The sequence below is a fragment of the Bombina bombina genome, chromosome 4 (genome assembly GCF_027579735.1).
Source record: "Bombina bombina isolate aBomBom1 chromosome 4, aBomBom1.pri, whole genome shotgun sequence".
Classification (NCBI taxonomy): Eukaryota; Metazoa; Chordata; class Amphibia; order Anura; family Bombinatoridae; genus Bombina; species Bombina bombina.
In genome coordinates, this window is record NC_069502.1 from 658,710,952 (window position 1) to 658,730,194 (window position 19,243).

A 19,243-nucleotide genomic window follows, 5' to 3' on the forward strand; every position below is an offset into this window, starting at 1 on the left:
ACAGAATCTTAGGAACAATGAACATCTTATAAAGAGCTATCTTGCCTGTCAGGGAAACCGGGAGTGAAACCCATGATTTTAATTTCTCTCTGCTATCCCTCAATACTGATACAAAGTTATCTTTATACCAATCTGCTATGTTAGCGGAGATCTTCAACCCCAGATTTTCCAGCGTGTTGGTTTCTATAAACTGAAAGGGTTGCGATTCCTCTGGGTTACGCTTCAGCCACAAAATTTTAGATTTTGAGAGATTTGTTTTGTACCCTGAAGCTCTACCATACTGTTCAAGCAGCCTAACAATTGCACCAATCTGATTTCTTGGCTCGGCAACAAATAGCAAAAGATCATCTGCAAATAAAGCAGTTTTAAATTTTACCAAATTTCTTAATCTAATAGCCAGAGGTTCCATTATAAGATCAAATAATAGTGGAGACATTGGGCATCCCTGACGGGTGCCTCTAGTTAAGTTAAATGAATCTGACATAGAATTATTGATCAATAGAGAGGCCTTGATATCTGAATAAACCTTGACAACAAAGTCCTTAAAGAGACCCCTAAATCCAAATTTCTCCAATACCTGGATCAGGAAGGGCCACTCCACCCTGTCGAAGGCCTTCTTTGCATCCAAGGATAGCAGGAAGGCCTCCGGCAGGACAGAGCGATCCCCCCCATACCTACTGACGACCTGTAAAATTTCTGTGAGTACATTTAAAGTTTATTTGCTGTTTGCCTTTTCATTCAAAACGGCCATATCTACTTTCTACTCCAGCGGATTGATCTGCCTTCAGTGTTTGTTTCCTCACTCTCTCTAAGGTAATCCCTTGCCATCCTGCTTATTTAGAATATCCTGCCTGTTTAAAGTTCAATTTCCTGATTCATCTAACAGTAAGGTTTGTGGACATTATTTTATTTCTTTCATGTAATTAGCAAGAGTCCATGAGCTAGTGACGTATGGGATATACATTCCTACCAGGAGGGGCAAAGTTTCCCAAACCTTAAAATGCCTATAAATACACCCCTCACCACACCCACAATTCAGTTTTACAAACTTTGCCTCCTATGGAGGTGGTGAAGTAAGTTTGTGCTAGATTCTACGTTGATATGTGCTCCGCAGCAGGTTGGAGCCCGGTTTTCCTCTCAGCGTGCAGTGAATGTCAGAGAGATGTGAGGAGAGTATTGCCTATTTGAATGCAATGATCTCCTTCTACGGGGTCTATTTCATAGGTTCTCTGTTATCGGTCGTAGAGATTCATCTCTTACCTCCCTTTTCAGATCGACGATATACTCTTATATATATACCATTACCTCTGCTGATTTTCGTTTCAGTACTGGTTTGGCTTTCTACAACATGTAGATGAGTGTCCTGGGGTAAGTAAGTGAGCTTATTTTCTGTGACACTCTAAGCTATGGTTAGGCACTTTTTTATAAAGTTCTAAATATATGTATTCAAACATTTATTTGCCTTGACTCAGGATGTTCAACATTCCTTATTTTCAGACAGTCAGTTTCATATTTGGGATAATGCATTTGAATCAATCATTTTTTCTTACCTTAAAAAATTTGACTTTTTCCCTGTGGGCTGTTAGGCTCGCGGGGGCTGAAAATGCTTCATTTTATTGCGTCATTCTTGGCGCGGACTTTTTTGGCGCAAATTTTTTTTTCTGTTTCCGGCGTCATACGTGTCGCCGGAAGTTGCATCATTTTTTGACGTTTTTTTTGCGTCAAAAGTGTCGGCGTTCCGGATGTGGCGTCATTTTTGGCGCCAAAAGCATTTAGGCGCCAAATAATGTGGGCGTCTTATTTGGCGCTAAAAAATATGGGCGTCATTTTTGTCTCCACATTATTTAAGTCTCATTATTTATTGCTTCTGGTTGCTAGAAGCTTGTTCACTGGCATTTTTTTTCCCATTCCTGAAACTGTCATTTAAGGAATTTGATCAATTTTGCTTTATATGTTGTTTTTTCTATTACATATTGCAAGATGTTCCACGTTGCAACTGAGTCAGAAGATACTTCAGGAAAATCGCTGCCCGGTGCTGGAGCTACCAAGCTAAGTGTATCTGCTATAAACTTTTGGTATCTGTTTCTCCAGCTGTTGTTTGTATTGCATGTCATGACAAACTTATTAATGCAGATAAAATTTCCTTTAGTACTGTTACATTACCTGTTGCTGTTCCGTCAACATCTAATTTTCAGAGTGTTCCTGATAACATAAGATATTTTATTTTTAAATCCATTAAGAAGGCTATGTCTGTTATTTCTCCTTCTAGTATACATAAAAGTCTTTTAAAACTTCTCTTTTTTCAGATGAATTTTTAAATGAACATCATCATTCTGATACTGATAATGGTTCTTCTGGTTCAGAGGTTTCTGTCTCAGAGGTTGATGCTGATAAATCTTTGTATTTGTTCAAGATGGAATTTATTCGTTCTTTACTTAAAGAAGTATTAATTGCATTAGAAATAGAGGATTCTGGTCCTCTTGATACTAAATCTAAACGTTTAAATAAGGTTTTTAAATCCCCTGTAGTTATTCCAGAAGTGTTTTCTCTCCCTGATGCTATTTCTGAAGTAATTTCCAGGGAATGGAATAATTTGGGTAATTCATTTACTCCTTCTAAAACCTTTTAAGCAATTATATCCTGTGCCATCTGACAGATTAGAGTTTTTTGGGACAAAATCCCTAAGGTTAATGGGGCTGTCTCTACTCCTGCTATATTTTTAGCGGATGTTGCTGCAGCTTCAACTTTTTGGTTAGAAGCTTTAGCGCAACAAGTATCAGATCATAATTTTATAGCATTATTATTATTCTATAACATGCTAATAATTTTATTTGTGATACCATCTTTTGATATCATTAGAGTTGATGTCAGGTATATGTCTCTAGCTTTTTTAGCTAGAAGAGCTTTATGGCTTAAAACTTGGAATGCTGATATGTCTTCTAAGTCAACTTTGCTTTCCCTTTCTTTCCAGGGTAATAAATTATTCGGTTCTCAGTTGGATTCTATTATCTCAACTGCTACTGGAGGGAAGAGAACTTTTTTACCAAAGGATAAAAAATCTAAGGTAAATTTAGGTCTAATAATCGTTTTCGTTCCTTTCCTCACAACAAGGAACAAAAGCCTGATCCTTCATCCTCAGGAGCGGTATCAGTTTGGAAACCATTTCCAGTTTGGAATATATCCAAGCCTTATAGAAACCTAAAGCCAGCTCCTAAGTACCCATGAAGGTGCGGCCCTCATTCCAGCTCAGCTGGTATGGGGCAGATTACGTTTTCTTCAAAGAAATTTGGATCAATTCCGTTCACAATCTCTGGTTTCAGAACATTGTTTCAGAAAGGTACAGAATTGGCTTCAAGTTAAGGCCTCCTGCAAAGAGATTTTTTTCTTTCCCGTGTCCCAGTAAACCCAGCAAAGGCTCAGCATTTCTGAAATGTGTTTCAGATCTAGAGTTGGCTGGAGTAATTATGCCAGTTCCAGTTCTGGAACAGGGGCTGGGGTTTTTCTATCTCTTCATTGTACCAAAGAAGGTCAATTCCTTCAGACCAGTTCCGGATCTATCAATATTGAATCGTTATGTAAGGATACCAACATTCAAGATAGTAACTGTAGGACTATCCTGCCTTTTGTTTAGCAAGGGCATTATATGTCTACAATAGATTTACAGGATGCATATCTGCATATTCCGATTCATCCAGATCACTTTTAGTTTCTGAGATTCTCTTTTTAGACAAGCATTACCAGTTTTGTGGCTCTACCGTTTGGCCTAGCATCAGCTCCAAGAATTTTTTCAAATGTTCTCGGTGCCCTTCTGTCTGTAATCAGAGAACAGGGTTTTGGTATTTCCTTATTTGGACGATATCTTGGTACTTGCTCAGTCTTCACATTTTCACAGAATCTCATACGAATCGACTTGTGTTGTTTCTTCAAGATCATGGTTGGAGAATCAATTTACCAAAAAGTTCATTGATTCCTCAGACAAGGGTAACCTTTTTAGGTTTCCAGATAGATTCAGTGTCTATGACTCTGTCCTTGTCAGACAAGAGAAGTTTAACATTGATATCAGCTTGTCAAAACCTTCAGTCACAATCATTCCCTTTGGTAGCCTTATGCATGGAAATTTTAGGTCTTAGGACTGCCACATCGGATGCGATCTCCTTTGCTCGTTTTCACATGCGACCTCTTCAGCTCTGTATGCTGAACCAATGGTGCAGGGATTACACAAAGATATCTCAATTAATATCTTTAAACCGATTATACGACACTCTCTGACGTGGTGGACAGATCACCATCGTTTAGTTCAGGGGGCTTCTTTGTTCTCCCGACCTGGACTATAATCTCAACAGATGCAAGTCTTACAGGTTGGGGAGCTGTGTGGGGGTCTCTGACGGCACAAGGGGTTTGGGAATCTCAGGAGGTGAGATTTCCGATCAATATTTTGGAACTCCGTGCAATTTTCAGAGCTCTTCAGTCTTGGCCTCTTCTGAAGAGAGAGTTGTTCTTTTGTTTTCAGATAGACAATGTCACAACTGTGGCATACATCAATCATCAAGGAGGGACTCACAGTCCTCTGGCTATGAAAGAAGTATCTCAAATTTTGGTTTGGGCGGAATCCAGCTCCTGTCTAATCTCTGCGGTTCATATCCCAGGTATAGACAATTGGGAAGCGGATTATCTCAGTCGCCAAACGTTGCATCCGGGCGAATGGTCTCTTCACCCAGAGGTATTTCTTCAGATTGTTCAAATGTGGGAACTCCCAGAAATAGATCTGATGGCTTCTCATCTAAACAAGAAACTTCCCTGGTATCTGTCCAGATCCCGGGATCCTCGGGCGGAGGCAGTGGATGCATTATCACTTCCTTGGAAGTATCATCCTGCCTATATCTTTCCGCCTCTAGTTCTTCTTCCAAGAGTATTCTCCAAGATTCTAAAGGAATGCTCGTTTGTCCTGCTGGTAGCTCCAGCATGGCCTCACAGGTTTTGGTATGCGGATCTTGTCCGGATGGCCTCTTGCCAGCTGTGGACTCTTCCGTTAAGACCAGTCTTTCTGTTGCAAGGTCCTTTCTTCCATCAGGATCTCAAATCCTTAAATTTAAGGTATGGAGTTTGAATGCTTGATTCTTGGTCAAAGAGGTTTCTCTGACTCTGTGATTGATACTATGTGACAGGCTCGTAAATCTGTATCTAGAGAGATATATTATAGAGTCTGGAAGACTTATATTTCTTAGTGTCTTTCTCATCATTTTTCTTGGCATTCTTTTTGAATACCGAGAATTTTACAGTTTCTTCAGGATGGTTTAGATAAAGGTTTGTCCGCAAGTTCCTTGAATGGGCAAATCTCTGCTCTTTCTGTTCTTTTTCACAGAAAGATTGCTAATCTTCCTGATATTCATTGTTTTGTACAAGCTTTGGTTCGTATAAAACCTGTCATTAAGTCAATTTCTCCTCCTTGGAGTTTGAATTTGGTTCTGGGGGCTCTTCAAGCTCCTCCTTTTGAACCCATGTATTCTTTGGTCATTAAATTACTTTCTTGGAAAGTTTTGTTTCTTTTGGCCATCTCTTCTGCCAGAAGAGTCTCTGAATTATCTGCTCTTTCTTGTGAGTCTCCTTTTCTGATTTTTCATCAGGATAAGGCGGTGCTGCAAACTTCTTTTGAATTTTTTACCTAAGGTTGTGAATTCTAACAACATTAGTAGAGAAATTGTGGTTCCTTCATTATGTCCTAATCCTATGAATTCTAAGGAGAAATCATTGTATTCTTTGGATGCTGTTAGAGCTTTGTATTATTATGTTGAAACTACTAAGTCTTTCCGAAAGACTTCTAGTCTATTTGTCATCTTTTCCGGTTCTAGAAAAGGCCAGAAAGCTTCTGCCATTTCTTTGGCATCTTGGTTGAAATCTTTATTTCATCATGCCTATGTCGAGTCGGGTAAAACTCCGCCTCGAAGGATTACAGCTCATTCTACTAGGTCAGTTTCTACTTCCTGGGCGTTTAGGAATGAAGCTTCGGTTGATCAGATTTGCAAAGCAGCAACTTGGTCCTCTTTGCATACTTTTACTAAATTCTACCATTTTTTATGTGTTTTCTTCTTCTGAAGCAGTTTTTGGTAGAAAAGTACTTCAGGCAGTGGTTTCAGTTTGAATCTTCTGCTTATGTTTTTATTAAACTTTATTTTGGGTGTGGATTATTTTCAGCAGGAATTGGCTGTCTTTATTTTATCCCTCCCTCTCTAGTGACTCTTGCGTGGAAAGATCCACATCTTGGGTAGTCATTATCCCATACGTCACTTTCTCATGGACTCTTGATAATTACATGAAAGAAAACATAATTTATGTAAGAACTTACCTGATAAATTCATTTCTTTCATATTAGCAAGAGTCCATGAGGCCCGCCCTTTTTTGTGGTGGTTATGATTTTTTTGTATAAAGCACAATTATTCCAATTCCTTATTTTATATGCTTTCACACTTTTTCTTATCACCCCACTTCTTGGCTATTCGTTAAACTGAATTGTGGGTGTGGTGAGGGGTGTATTTATAGGCATTTTAAGGTTTGGGAAACTTTGCCCCTCCTGGTAGGAATGTATATCCCATACGTCACTAGCTCATGGACTCTTGCTAATATGAAAGAAATGAATTTATCAGGTAAGTTCTTACATAAATTATGTTTTTTTATTTTTTGCTGCTACCCTGGATTTATTCTCCAACGGATTGTCCTGCATATACCTGTACCTTTGTCAGAACTTTATTCTCTTAATTCAAATTGTTTGTCTTCTATTTTTGGATTAATATCCGTTTCATTTTCTTTGTCTGCCTTGTTTTACTTCTGCAGCTCTTATTCTTTGATGGGCTTTATTTTTCATAAGTAAAACTTGTCTATATAAATTGCAGGTCTGTTTCTGAGTTTTTCTTACCATAAAACTTAATTTCCTTACCTGCATACATTCATTACTTAAAGGTTATCTATGTATTCAAGACCATCTTTGCTAGTAACTAGTAGAACAAGTTATTTTTTTGTAGGATTGTGATGATTATATATATATCAAACAATAACAAGGAACACTCATAGGATTTTCTAATCAAAGTGCCAACCTTACTGTAAAGTTTTGGGGTTCAAAACGACCCCTTCATCAGACAAATAAAATTTGTAATACATGCTCTGTTTATACCTAAGAAACATAAATACATTATACCCTTCGTTAGTGTGCCAATGTCCAAGTGTAACAGAACACAACACCATGTGTTCCACTCATGCATGTGTGCTGACCGGAAGCTACAATGTCACTTCCGGTTTGTGTATTAGTGTAAATGTTATAGGATTAATGTTGCCATAGTAAAAATAAACATATCAACATACTATGGAATACAATTACTTACATTCAACTGAAAATGAATCAACTTGTAACAATCAAATGTCTGTTTCAATTATAATTATTTGACAATGTTACCACTGTTACTTATAAGGATCCCTTGAATAAATATATATATATATATATATATATATATATATATATATATATATATATATATATATATATATATATATATATACTTCAAGAATAGTGGCCATGTGATCACTAGGAACAGGTGCTATGGTGAAATGTCTTAAATTGAACTAGAGGTACCTATATGTTTGTGTGTATGTATATATATATATATACCCTCATGGTGCCAACCACTGACATTCACAGATATAAAAAAATAACAGGGAGCATTCACAGGAGAAGTGTACGTACTTATTTGCCCATATTCTTTGTATAATGTGGGCAACACAACTGGAATACTCCAGAGAATATATGGCAAATCACAGGCGTGCTACCCACCAAGCAATGTCTACAGGATATTCTGAGCAACCTGTTGTGAGTCATTATAATTGATCATGTTCAAAAACTATTGAGAGAAGACAGGGACAAATTGCTCTTAATATGGGAAGCACAGTGGATTTTTCTTTTGGAAACCATCAAACCCAAGGGTCTTAATTCGGTTCCAGACCTCTTTTTATCATGCATATAAAAGATCAGTTACATATTAACAATATTTTTTAATGATGGCATTTTTTATATTAAGGCTAACAGGAAGTGTATGTCTATGTGCATGTTTTTAGAAAAAAAACTGTCAAAAATATCCTTTTTATATGCAGCAAAGAAAAAAAGTATGTTCATTGGCTGAAAAAAAGAACTCTCGACTGCCTTATTGATGGATAATGAGATGCTTCACAATCATAAAAACTGTTTTATTGCTGTTTTTACATTTACAGCATTCATTTCAGGGCTTTAAACATGATATAATATTATATAATAACACAAATAATATATATTAAAGTGCCATAAAATATTTTGAGTTCTGTGCAAATTATAAAAGGGTCCACTGAGGTAAAAAAAAAGTGTAAAAAAAAGTTTAAGTATTATAATAAAATTTCTAGAAATCTGAAAAAATACTTACACTTTAGTGTTGCCAAGTGTAGCCTGCTCCACCCCCCTTATCAGTGTCCTTGTGCTATCATATAACAAAGTGTGCATATGAGGATAATTACTTATGGAAACAAAGGGGGTTGGGGAAGGACAGCAGGTACTGCTTTTGTTTGTTGCCAAGAGGCTTGCTTGTTTCCATGGGGATAATGCCACATGGTTTATGAAAGCTTCAGCATTATACTGTGCACTGCTTTAGTCAAGTGCCATGTGACTCAGTCCCCTACCATACACATGCACGAGGGCATTCTGCAGAAACTATGGCCTGGATAGCACCTTACATTTATTGGAAATGCCCAGAGGGGAGCATGCTGCAAACAAATCTATGCCTGAATTAAAGGGGTTAAATATTATTATTATTATTTTTATTATACTTTATTTATGAAGTGCCATCATATTCTGCAGCGCTGTCCATGGATACAGTTAATTTAAATAAAACAATAATATAAAACTTGTAAGATGCAGGAAAAAAATTTACAAACACATACAGGAGGAATTGAGGGCCCTATTCCCATAGTAACTTACAATATAAAACTTAATGGGGGTTAAAACAGAAACCTTTTTGCAGGTAAGCTTTTTCTGCATTATATATTTAGAAACATATGTTAGTTTATATACTTTTATATCCCTTTAAGTTATAATATAATATTATATTACTAGTGTCAATTTTGAGAGGGGCCTGAAACCTAACTCATTTACTTCCCATTGACTTACATTATATAACTGGGTTAATTTGACACAGATTTTTTTAAACTATTGCTTCAGGAACAGAACCGTGTAAACCGAGTGTTACCTGTGTATGTATGTATGTATGTATGTGTATGTATATATATATATATTCAACAAGACTTACAGTTTCATATCTTTACAATATATGTAGTTTATTCATCATTTCATAGTTCATCAGTACATGACCAACGCTTCAGCCCCAACCTGGGCCTTTATCAAGGTACATAATACATTCACAAATCCCTTTAAATACCCTGAGCTTCACATTTTCTCGCCAGGCTCCCTATGCTGACGTCACATACCCATCTTGTTCCATATTGAGCCTTACATCACCACCATTCTTTGCTTATATCATTTCTTATTAGGCTTGCTAGAAAAGATAGGATGGTATTATCAATACATGGAGAACCTAAAGTCACAATACAAATTCTGAAGTGCATTTCTACCTAATAGGTTCGCTATATCTATATATCATAGAAAGCATGATAAGGAAAGAATGCTGTATGTAGAAATGTCCACTAGGTGACATTGAAGCTCAGGGTATTTAATGGGATTTGTGTATGTATTATGTACCTTGATAAAGGCCCAGGTTGGGGCCGAAGCGTTGGTCATGTACTGATGTACTATGAAATGAGGAATAAATTACATATATTTAAAGATATGAAACTGGAAGTCTTGTTAAAAATATAATTTGAATCGACTTCAAACTGATTAATGGAAAGACAGCCGGCTTCACTGTAATGGAAATTATATATATATATATATATATATATATATATATATATATATATATATATATATATATATAAAATGTATGTGTATATATAAACAATTGTTAAAATAAAAATGACTCCCCAGACACAAATGACCAAGTAGAATGATTTATTAAAACTTCAGAGACCTCAGCTCAGTTGATGTGTGGCTGTCAAATAAGAACAAAATTTGATCTCCTAAAACCAATTAATAAAGAAGAAAAAGTAAAGAAACAAAGGAAAGTGATTCAAAAATGGCTAGAAAACTGTTGTGGTGATGTGTGTAGAATTAAAAAAAAAAAAAAAAAAAAAAAAAAAAACGGGACTCCGTAATAATTAAAAAAAAAAAAACTATTAGGATTAAAAATGTATTTTTAGTTAAACTTTAAAAAGGAAAATGAATTAGAAACCACACACAGCAAATTTGTCACTCCACAACCAAAATCAAAGGCAGAGAAAAAAGAATAGCACAGAAGTGAATTAGATATCTTGAGCAGTATGACATGATGATTATGGAACTGATATCATGAAGATGAGACTGAGGCTATACAGGAAGAATCAATTAGTCAAGAAGGTGTCAGAGAACAAACTTCATCAACTGGAAGACTTCAGGGGAATGGATTTCTTCTGAAACAGAGAAAAAAAGCAAATTGGACCATCTGACAGAATGTGGGCTAGAAACCACTTAATGTTTCTTGTATGTATTAAAAAGCTTGTTATTTTGCAAACAAGCTTTCCCTTTTTGGAATACATTAATCCACTTGTTAGTGCATTATCAGTATGATAATCTACAGGGCTAGTCCAGTGTACAACATTATATAATATAAAGAATAATTAGATAAATAATCCCCTAAGCTGCCAGTGTATATTAATTCACCTCTAGTATAAATAAATGCAGTATTAGTTTGTAAGGGTAACTACATATGATAGAGTATAATAATGCTTGTATTTTTTTAGATTTCACAGTGAGGCCTATTCCAATTTACTTTTATCACCAATTTTGCTTTGTTCTTTTGGTATTCTTAGTTGAAAGCTAGACCTAGTAAGGCTCATATGATAATTTCTAAGCCCTTGAAGGCCGCCTCTAATCACATGCTTTTGTATTTGCTTTTCACAACAGGGGAGAGCTAGTTCAGGTAAACCCTATAGATAACATTGTGAGCACGCCCGTGGATTGTGGCAGACACTGCACTAATTGGCTAAAAAGAAAGTCAGTAGATAATAAATAAAATGTCAAGTGATCAGGGGGCTGTCAGAAGATGCTTAGATACAAGTTAATCACAGAGGTAAAAAGTGTATTTATATAACTGTGTTGGTTATGCAAAACTGGGGAATGGGTAATAAAGGGATTATCTATCTTTTAAAACAACAACAATTCTGGTGTTGACTGTCCCTTTAAATATTTTTCCCCCCATGGTTTTATGCAGTGCTAAAAGCAAATCTGAAATCTTTCCATCAATGGAGCTAAAAGAGTTGCCATGATTAGGTAGTGAGCATTAATAATTAACACATTAATAATGTGGTTTACATTTGAACAGTTTTAACTAAAGAAATGTCAATGTATTTACATTATTTAAATGCTGTTCTTTTTTTTAATGCACAAATTGTAACACCAGACTACAAATTTTGAACATGTTTTGGATAAATGAAGAGGCTCTGCTTTGGAGGTATATTGTTTGCCAAGCTGCCTCTACTTGTATTAGCCATTCAAACATCCACACAAGGTCTTGTCTCATACAAACAGAGGCAGTGGTCAAGTTGGAAGTGAGGGAGCTGTTCTCAAATGTCTGCTTTAATGACTGGACTACCACACACTTCTCATAAGCAAGCGGGCAGAGCTAATGCAGAGCAGTGAAACCTCAAACATTCCCTAAAAATGAATTCTCACATGTAGTATTCTCTGTGTACCCTATGGGGCCCATTTATTAAGATGCAGGCGGACATGATCCATTGTAGCGGATCATGTCCACCCGACATTGCTAGATGCCGGCAGCATACGCAGTCGGCATTTAACATTGCACAAGCTATTCTAGTGAAATGATTGTGCAATGCTGCCCCCTGCAGATTCACGGACAATCAGCTGCTAGCAGGGGGTGTCAATCATCCCGATCGTATCTGATCTTGATGATTGCTATCCGCCACCTCAGAGGTGGCGGATAAGTTAAGGAGCAGCAGTCTTAAGACCACTGCTTCTTAACTTATGTTTTCCGGTGAGCCTAACGGCTCGCACAGAAACTGCTACTTTTGCAGCATGTTAAATCGGCTCCTAAATCTCTTTGTATTGGCCACAATAAGTTAGATATCTCTAGTTCTTATTGTATATATTTTATAGTAACATTTGAAACCAACTAGTGCTTACAAAAATACACCATCAGTTAAATAAATGGAGAAAAAATGTTTTTTTGTTTTTTTTTGTTCCAAAAATGTCAAATATGTACTTACTCTTAAAGGAACATTATAAACTAAATTTTTCTTTGCATAAATGTTTTGTAGATGATCCATTTATATAGCCTATACAGTTTTCTTTTTGTTTTTTTTAATGTATAGTTTTGCTTATTTTTAAATAACATTGTGCTGATTTTCAGACTTCTAACCAAGCCCCAAAGTTTTAGGAGAATACTGATGTATACCTACTCCAGCTTTCCCCTGTTTGTTTAAAGAGTCTTTTCATATGCAGAGGAAGGAGGAGGGGGAGTTTCTGCTTTTTTGCTATAGAACCAATTTGCAGTGGGTGTTCCAGTTAACCATTTCAGCAGTGCTAAACTGTCAGCTTCTAAGTAAGTTTTTAAATGGTTTTATACTGGATTTTTAGATCAGTATCTGTGCATATTATTCTATATAGTAGTGCCTATTAAATGCAGTTAAATACAAATTGGTCTATACTGTCCCTTTAATGCACATTTGAGTACATATCTGCATATGTGGTTGAAATAATTGCAACAATATATAAAACATAGATTTTATTAGTGTTTTTAAAGAAAGAAACAAGATACTTAAATGGATACTGAACCCAAATGCAACTTTCTAATTTACTCCTATTATCAATTGTTCTTTGTTCTCTTGGTATCTTTATTTAAAAAGCAGAAATGTAAGCATAGGAGCCAGACCATTTTTAGTTCAGCACCCTGGATAACACTTACTGATTGGTGGCTATATTTAGCCACCAATCAGCAAGCGCTACCCAGGTGCTGAACCAAAGATGGGCCAGCTCGTAAGCTTACATTCCTGCTTTTTCAAATAAAGATACAAAGAGAACAAAGAAAAATTGAAAATAGGAGAAAATTAGAAAGTTGCTTAAAATGTCATGCTCTATCTGAATCATAAAATAAAAAAATTGGGTTTAGTGTCCCTTTAAAGAATAACCGAACAGTTAATGTTGCAATATTTAAAAACACAAATCCTAACAAAAGTAGATTATCAGATTCTTGAAATTTACTGGGTTTATGTATGTAATGTAGGCTACATTTTTTATTTTTGTTGTATCTGGTTTTGTCCTGTTAATGAATTGGATTGATTTGAGGTCATATTACATTCAAATACACCAATCACAGTTTTAATAAGATTTAAAAAAAATGCAAGTATTCAATAAGATTGTAGTATACAAAACTAGAAAAGATATCCGATGGGGATATACCTGTTTGATGTTGGTTAATGCGTCCATCGTCACACACAGAGAGTCCACAAACTGTCATCCACCCTATCACTGTAAATATTGTTACTATAATGGGTATTTAGGACCAAAAGTGCTCCTCCCACCCTTGTACCGAACCTCATTCCAGGTATAAACAGGGGACCGGGAATATATCCCTCCTACCCCTATGTCCGTATTCACTGTAGATAGAGGGAAGCAAGAGGCTTGTGTCACCCGCTGTAGTGTCCGCCAGAGTAGTCGGAAGCTGCAACACTTCAAAGGCTTGTGGTAGGAAATATCTCACTAATCCCGCATCAGCTGTGTCAAACTGTTTCCCCTTAGTCGGCTCTTCCTCACTGCAGCGGTTTCAATCTGTGTGTTCAGTCCAACATGGTGACGTCACAGGTAGATCCATGCATGGCTTGCAATAGGCTCTTGGCTCTGGGGGCGTAGATGCCCGGAATGTAAGGGAGCCCTAGTGCTCCGTAATAGATATAAGAAACAAACAAATAATCCGAAGCGATCCAGCCTCAATGTAAGTAAAAGGTATAAGTTTATTTACACAATTTAAAAAAGTAGGCAAAGCAGTGTCAAAGTCAAACTCTAAGCAGGGTTGTAAGCCAAGAGAGGAATGGTCTGACCGGTTTCGGTCCTAACAAACGTAATCATAGACCTAATTGTGTACAGATAAGTACTGTTTAAAAAGAGTAAAAAGCAATCTCATTGGCTAAAAGTTAATTGTATCATCATTAACCCCTAATTCACATGATCTACCAAATACTAAATATGTTACATTTATATATATATATATATATATATATATATATATATATATATATATATATATGACAATTTGATACTCTGGATGAGTCAGTACATTGACAGACATACAGTAGATTTCTATAGCATGCACTCAATGACATAGAGCGAGAATCCATAGGTATGCATGGATCCAGGTACTTCGCTTCTGCATGCCAAGAGCAATCACCCCAAGCACGTGTTTGGGGGAATTGCGGAGGACCAATTCATGCGTATAAAACGGAACTGTACCCTGGAGGGAGTTTTCCTGAGTGAGAGTGGAGAGCTTACTAGGTGTCTACAATGAGGATAACCTAAGAGAGTGGTGACGGGTGCTTTTACCCAGGTTCATAAAATGGACAGAGATACTCTGTTTAAGGGCAAACAATCAAACCATCCAACAACATATAAGCAAAACAAAAGGAACCCTATTTTTGTTACAGCATTCTATAACCAGTATAGGGAAGTATGTTCCATAATTAAAAAGGATCTATCTATCCTGATGGGGGATATCAATTTGAGGTCACACGTTGAAAAAGGATGCAGATTTGTATATAAAAAGAATCTGATCCTGGGAAACCTTTTATCTCCTAGTCTCCTGAGAGATGATAGTCCTGCCAGTTCGGCATAAAGGCACTTTTAGTTGTGGCAAGAGATCTTGCAGATCCTGTGATCATGTGAATGTCACGGACAAGTTTTACGAGACAAAAGGATGTGTTAACTGTACTAGTAAATTTGTAGTTTACTTGATCTATTGCATGATTTGCTCCATGCAGTACATAGGAAGAACAACCCATGAGGTGGGCACGAGAATCAAGGAACACCTTTCATATATTTCTAGTGAGAAAGCATCTTTGGCCCTGTCAAAACATTTTATTGATACACACCATGGCAATGTTGGACCCCGTAGGTGGCAGGCTATTGAACAGATAGTGAGACCACCCAGGGGTGGTGACAAAGTGCAAATTTTGAGTCGACAAGAGATCTTTTGGATCCATAAACTGGATAGCCTGCTACATAGGGGCATCAACTTTGACTTTGATATTATAAACTACTGGCAGAGATGATGCCTGGGGCTCTAGTGTCTGTATATTTTTCATTTAGGTTTGCCTAGAACAATTCTGCAAGGATCTAAGCACTAGTGATACACTCACTTTACATTTAGAATATATGAAGGAATTATAGATGTGCTATGTCCTGATTTTTATTTTTTTTAAATTTAAAGTTCATTTTCTAGCCTTGCTTCCTACATAAACATCGACATTTAGATACCCATATTGGGATATGCTCACTCATAGCGTAAGATACTATAGACATGTATCTGAATTATGTGATTTATCTGGGATAATATTTGCCTTGGTAATTCAACATGGTAGCAGGCATTAACAGGAGTTCTATTTCCTGCAGCGGCTGAGGTCAGGGAAGTGGCTAATGTGTTTGTGTCACCCTGAGACTTGGTTATGGTCTAGACTGTGTGCACTTGAATATAGCTAACAGGCATAAGAATCAGGATATCCCACTAACAACCTCATGAGTTAACAGAAAAAAAGGGATAATTTACCTATCTACCCCTTGATTTGTGTGTTTATTAATTTATTTTTCTATTCATTCTACATGTATGTATGTTTATAGTACATGTAATTGAGATTGGTTAACGCAGGCTTAAGAAATTTGACCTAGTGAGAGCACAGTATAACATGACATGAGATTAATATCACTATATATCTTTATCTACAGTCGATTGTATGTATCCAACAACATATTAGTCATTTGTTCTGAGCCAGGTTACTAGCCCCAATATCAAATAGCACACACAAAGAGGAACTCCAGCACTCCAGTAATAGAAAAAGGCAATTTATTAAGCAACGTTTCGGGGTCACAGCCCCTTCCTCATGCTATATCTTTATTAAACAACACACCACCATTTAAATACCCTCCTCCAGGCGCCAAAATACACCTGCATTGGGGAAATGTCCCCCTCTAGTGGTCATTTATGGTTATTATACCAGATGTATATACTATTTCCTTAGTGATATATACTGCTAATTTAAAAACAATATACTATGTATACTACTGTAGAAAAATATAAGACAATATCAAAAATACATAAATGTATGAAAAATCTTTTCTACAAATGTATAAAAAAATTTTTTTAACAAATGTATAAAAAATATATGAAGATGCAGATTTTTATATTTTTTGTATGTTTTACTCTAACACAATTGACATTAGTTCACTTTCTCAAAGCACATTTTCCCAAAATCATGTAGCTATTTGGATAGTCATAGGGGGGAAGTCTAAAAAGGCAGACTTTTATTAGATTAAAATCTTGTTATGCAATATTCAAACATAGGATAAACTACTAAAAGAAATATGTTCCTTAGAGGAAGTACATAATGCTTTAGAAAAAACAAGACAAGTCATAGTCTCTGTTGAGACCCCTAGGTTGTAGTGTAGCTAGTTGGTGTATCCACCACATTTCCCTTTGTTGGAGGAGACGTTCCCTATCCATTCCATTTCTATTAGGGCCTACATGGTCTATTATCTGCCACCTCATCTGGCTGACACTATGTCCTTTCTCTAAGAAATGACTTGAGACTGGGGCCTCTTTGTTCTTACACCTGATGTTTGACCTGTGCTGACTCATACGGTCACGGGCCTTACGAGTAGTCTCACCGATATACACCAAAGAACATGGGCATTTTATGAGGTAAATTACATGAGTTGTCTCACAGGTATAAAAACCTTTAATATTGTATTTCCTACCACTTTGAGGGTGGTGGAAATTTTCTCCTTTAATGATCGAATGGCAACTCATGCAATTGTAACAGGGGAAAGTACCTACTCTCTTTTTCCCAGTGAGTGTCTGTTGTATTTTACCCACGGTCCCCAAATCTGTTTTAACAAGCTGGTCCCTTAGGCTCTTAACCCTTTTATAGGCCATGAGTGGTGGTTTTTTAAAATATGTGACTCCCTTATTGCATTCCTCCAAAATATGCCAATTCTGGCGTATTAGTTTAGCTATTTTGTTACTGAGTGGATTATATTGGCTTACAAAAACCATTCTATCCATATTCTTGTCTGTGTTCCTAATCTTAGTTCTATCCAATTCAGTAAGAGTATTATCCAATAGTTTGTCAGGGTATCCCCTATTAGTGAACTTTTCCTTCATTTCTTTAAACCTGTGGGATTTCCTGTCATTTGAGCTCACAATCCTATCTACTCTGAGTAGTTGACTCCTAGGGAGTGACTCTATCAAATTTCTGGGGTGAAAACTATTATACAGAAGGAGGTTATTTTTGTCTGTTTCTTTACAGTGTAAATCAAACTCCAGAAGTCTACCTGCTTTGATGACTTTCGTGTCTAAAAAGGCTACATGTTCCTCACTGTAGTTTACAGTAAACTCTAAACCTCTTACTTCTATATTAAGCTCTTTAACGAACTGTAAGAGGGACTCCACGCTGCCCCACCATACGCCAAACACATCATCAATGTAGCGGAGCCATACTGCCCCATACTCTCTAAACAATGCATTTTGATATACACAATTTTCTTCAATTTCCTTCATGAAGAGATTGGCGTATGATGGGGCAACGTTGGAGCCCATAGCAGTGCCTCTTGTCTGGACATACCATTGGTCCTGAAACAAAAAGTAGTTCCAGTAAAGGATCAATCTCAAAAGATCTTCAATAAAATTTACCTGACCATGACCATATCCCCTGTCCACCATCAATGTCTTTCTTATAACAGCTATCCCTGTTTCATGTTTTATTGAGGTGTAAAGACTTTTCACATCCATGGTGAACAGGAGATATTTGTCACTTGGAAATTCCAGGGCCCTTGTTTTTTCCAGAAAGTGGTTGGTGTCTTTTAAATAACTTGCCATCTTAATCACTTCTGGCTGAAGTATTCTATCAAGGAACTTAGAAATATTAGTGTATACTGAGTCCACACTCGAGACAATAGGTCTCCCTGGTGGTCTCTGACTGTCCTTGTGGACTTTTGGTACAGTATAGAAGATAGGGTTACGTGGATTATTTACACTTAGGAAATCCATAAGTTTGTTATCTATGATATTTCTGTCTACTGCTCTCTGCAAAATGCCTGTGATTTCCTTCTGTATAATATTTAATGGATTCTGTTTCAGTGTCTCATATGTATCCCTATCTCCTAATTGTGATAGTGCCTCCTTGATATAATATGCTCTGTCCATAATGACAGTGGCACCACCTTTGTCAGCCCCCTTGAATATGATGTCACTGTTCTTTTTTAAGTTCTCTAATGAATTTTTGTCTGTTTTTGAAAAGTTAGATAATTCAATTCTATTACCTTTGTGCCAAATTTTTGAATGGTCTTTTTTCTTATATTGATCTTTAAATTGTGACACCCCATTTTGTATCAATTTGATAAAGGTATTAACCCCATGTTCACTTATATTAGGGTTAAACTTACTCTTTTTCCTAAGGTTGAGATTTTTAAGGGACCATTCATTGGCTGTATCTGCAACATATACCTCTTTACCACAATTCTGCTGTTGAAACCAAATTTTTAATTTAATGTTTCGAAAAAATCTATGCAAATCTTTATCCACTTCAAAAAAATTGGTATTACGATAAGGGCAAAAGGATAATCCCTTATTGAGCATTTTACTTTCTTCCTCAGTTATTACATAGGAGGAGGCATTAATGACAATGTCCTTAGGTGCAGTATAGCTACTCACAGAGTCCTTTGTCAGTACTTCTTCTTCTTCTGCCCCCTCCGTTCTGATCTCCACACTTCTCCTTTTTTGTCCGCGGTGTTTCTTGCCTGCCCTGCGGTTCCGGCGCTTTCCTCGCTGCTTGACGTATCCAAAGGGGAGGACTGTGATGA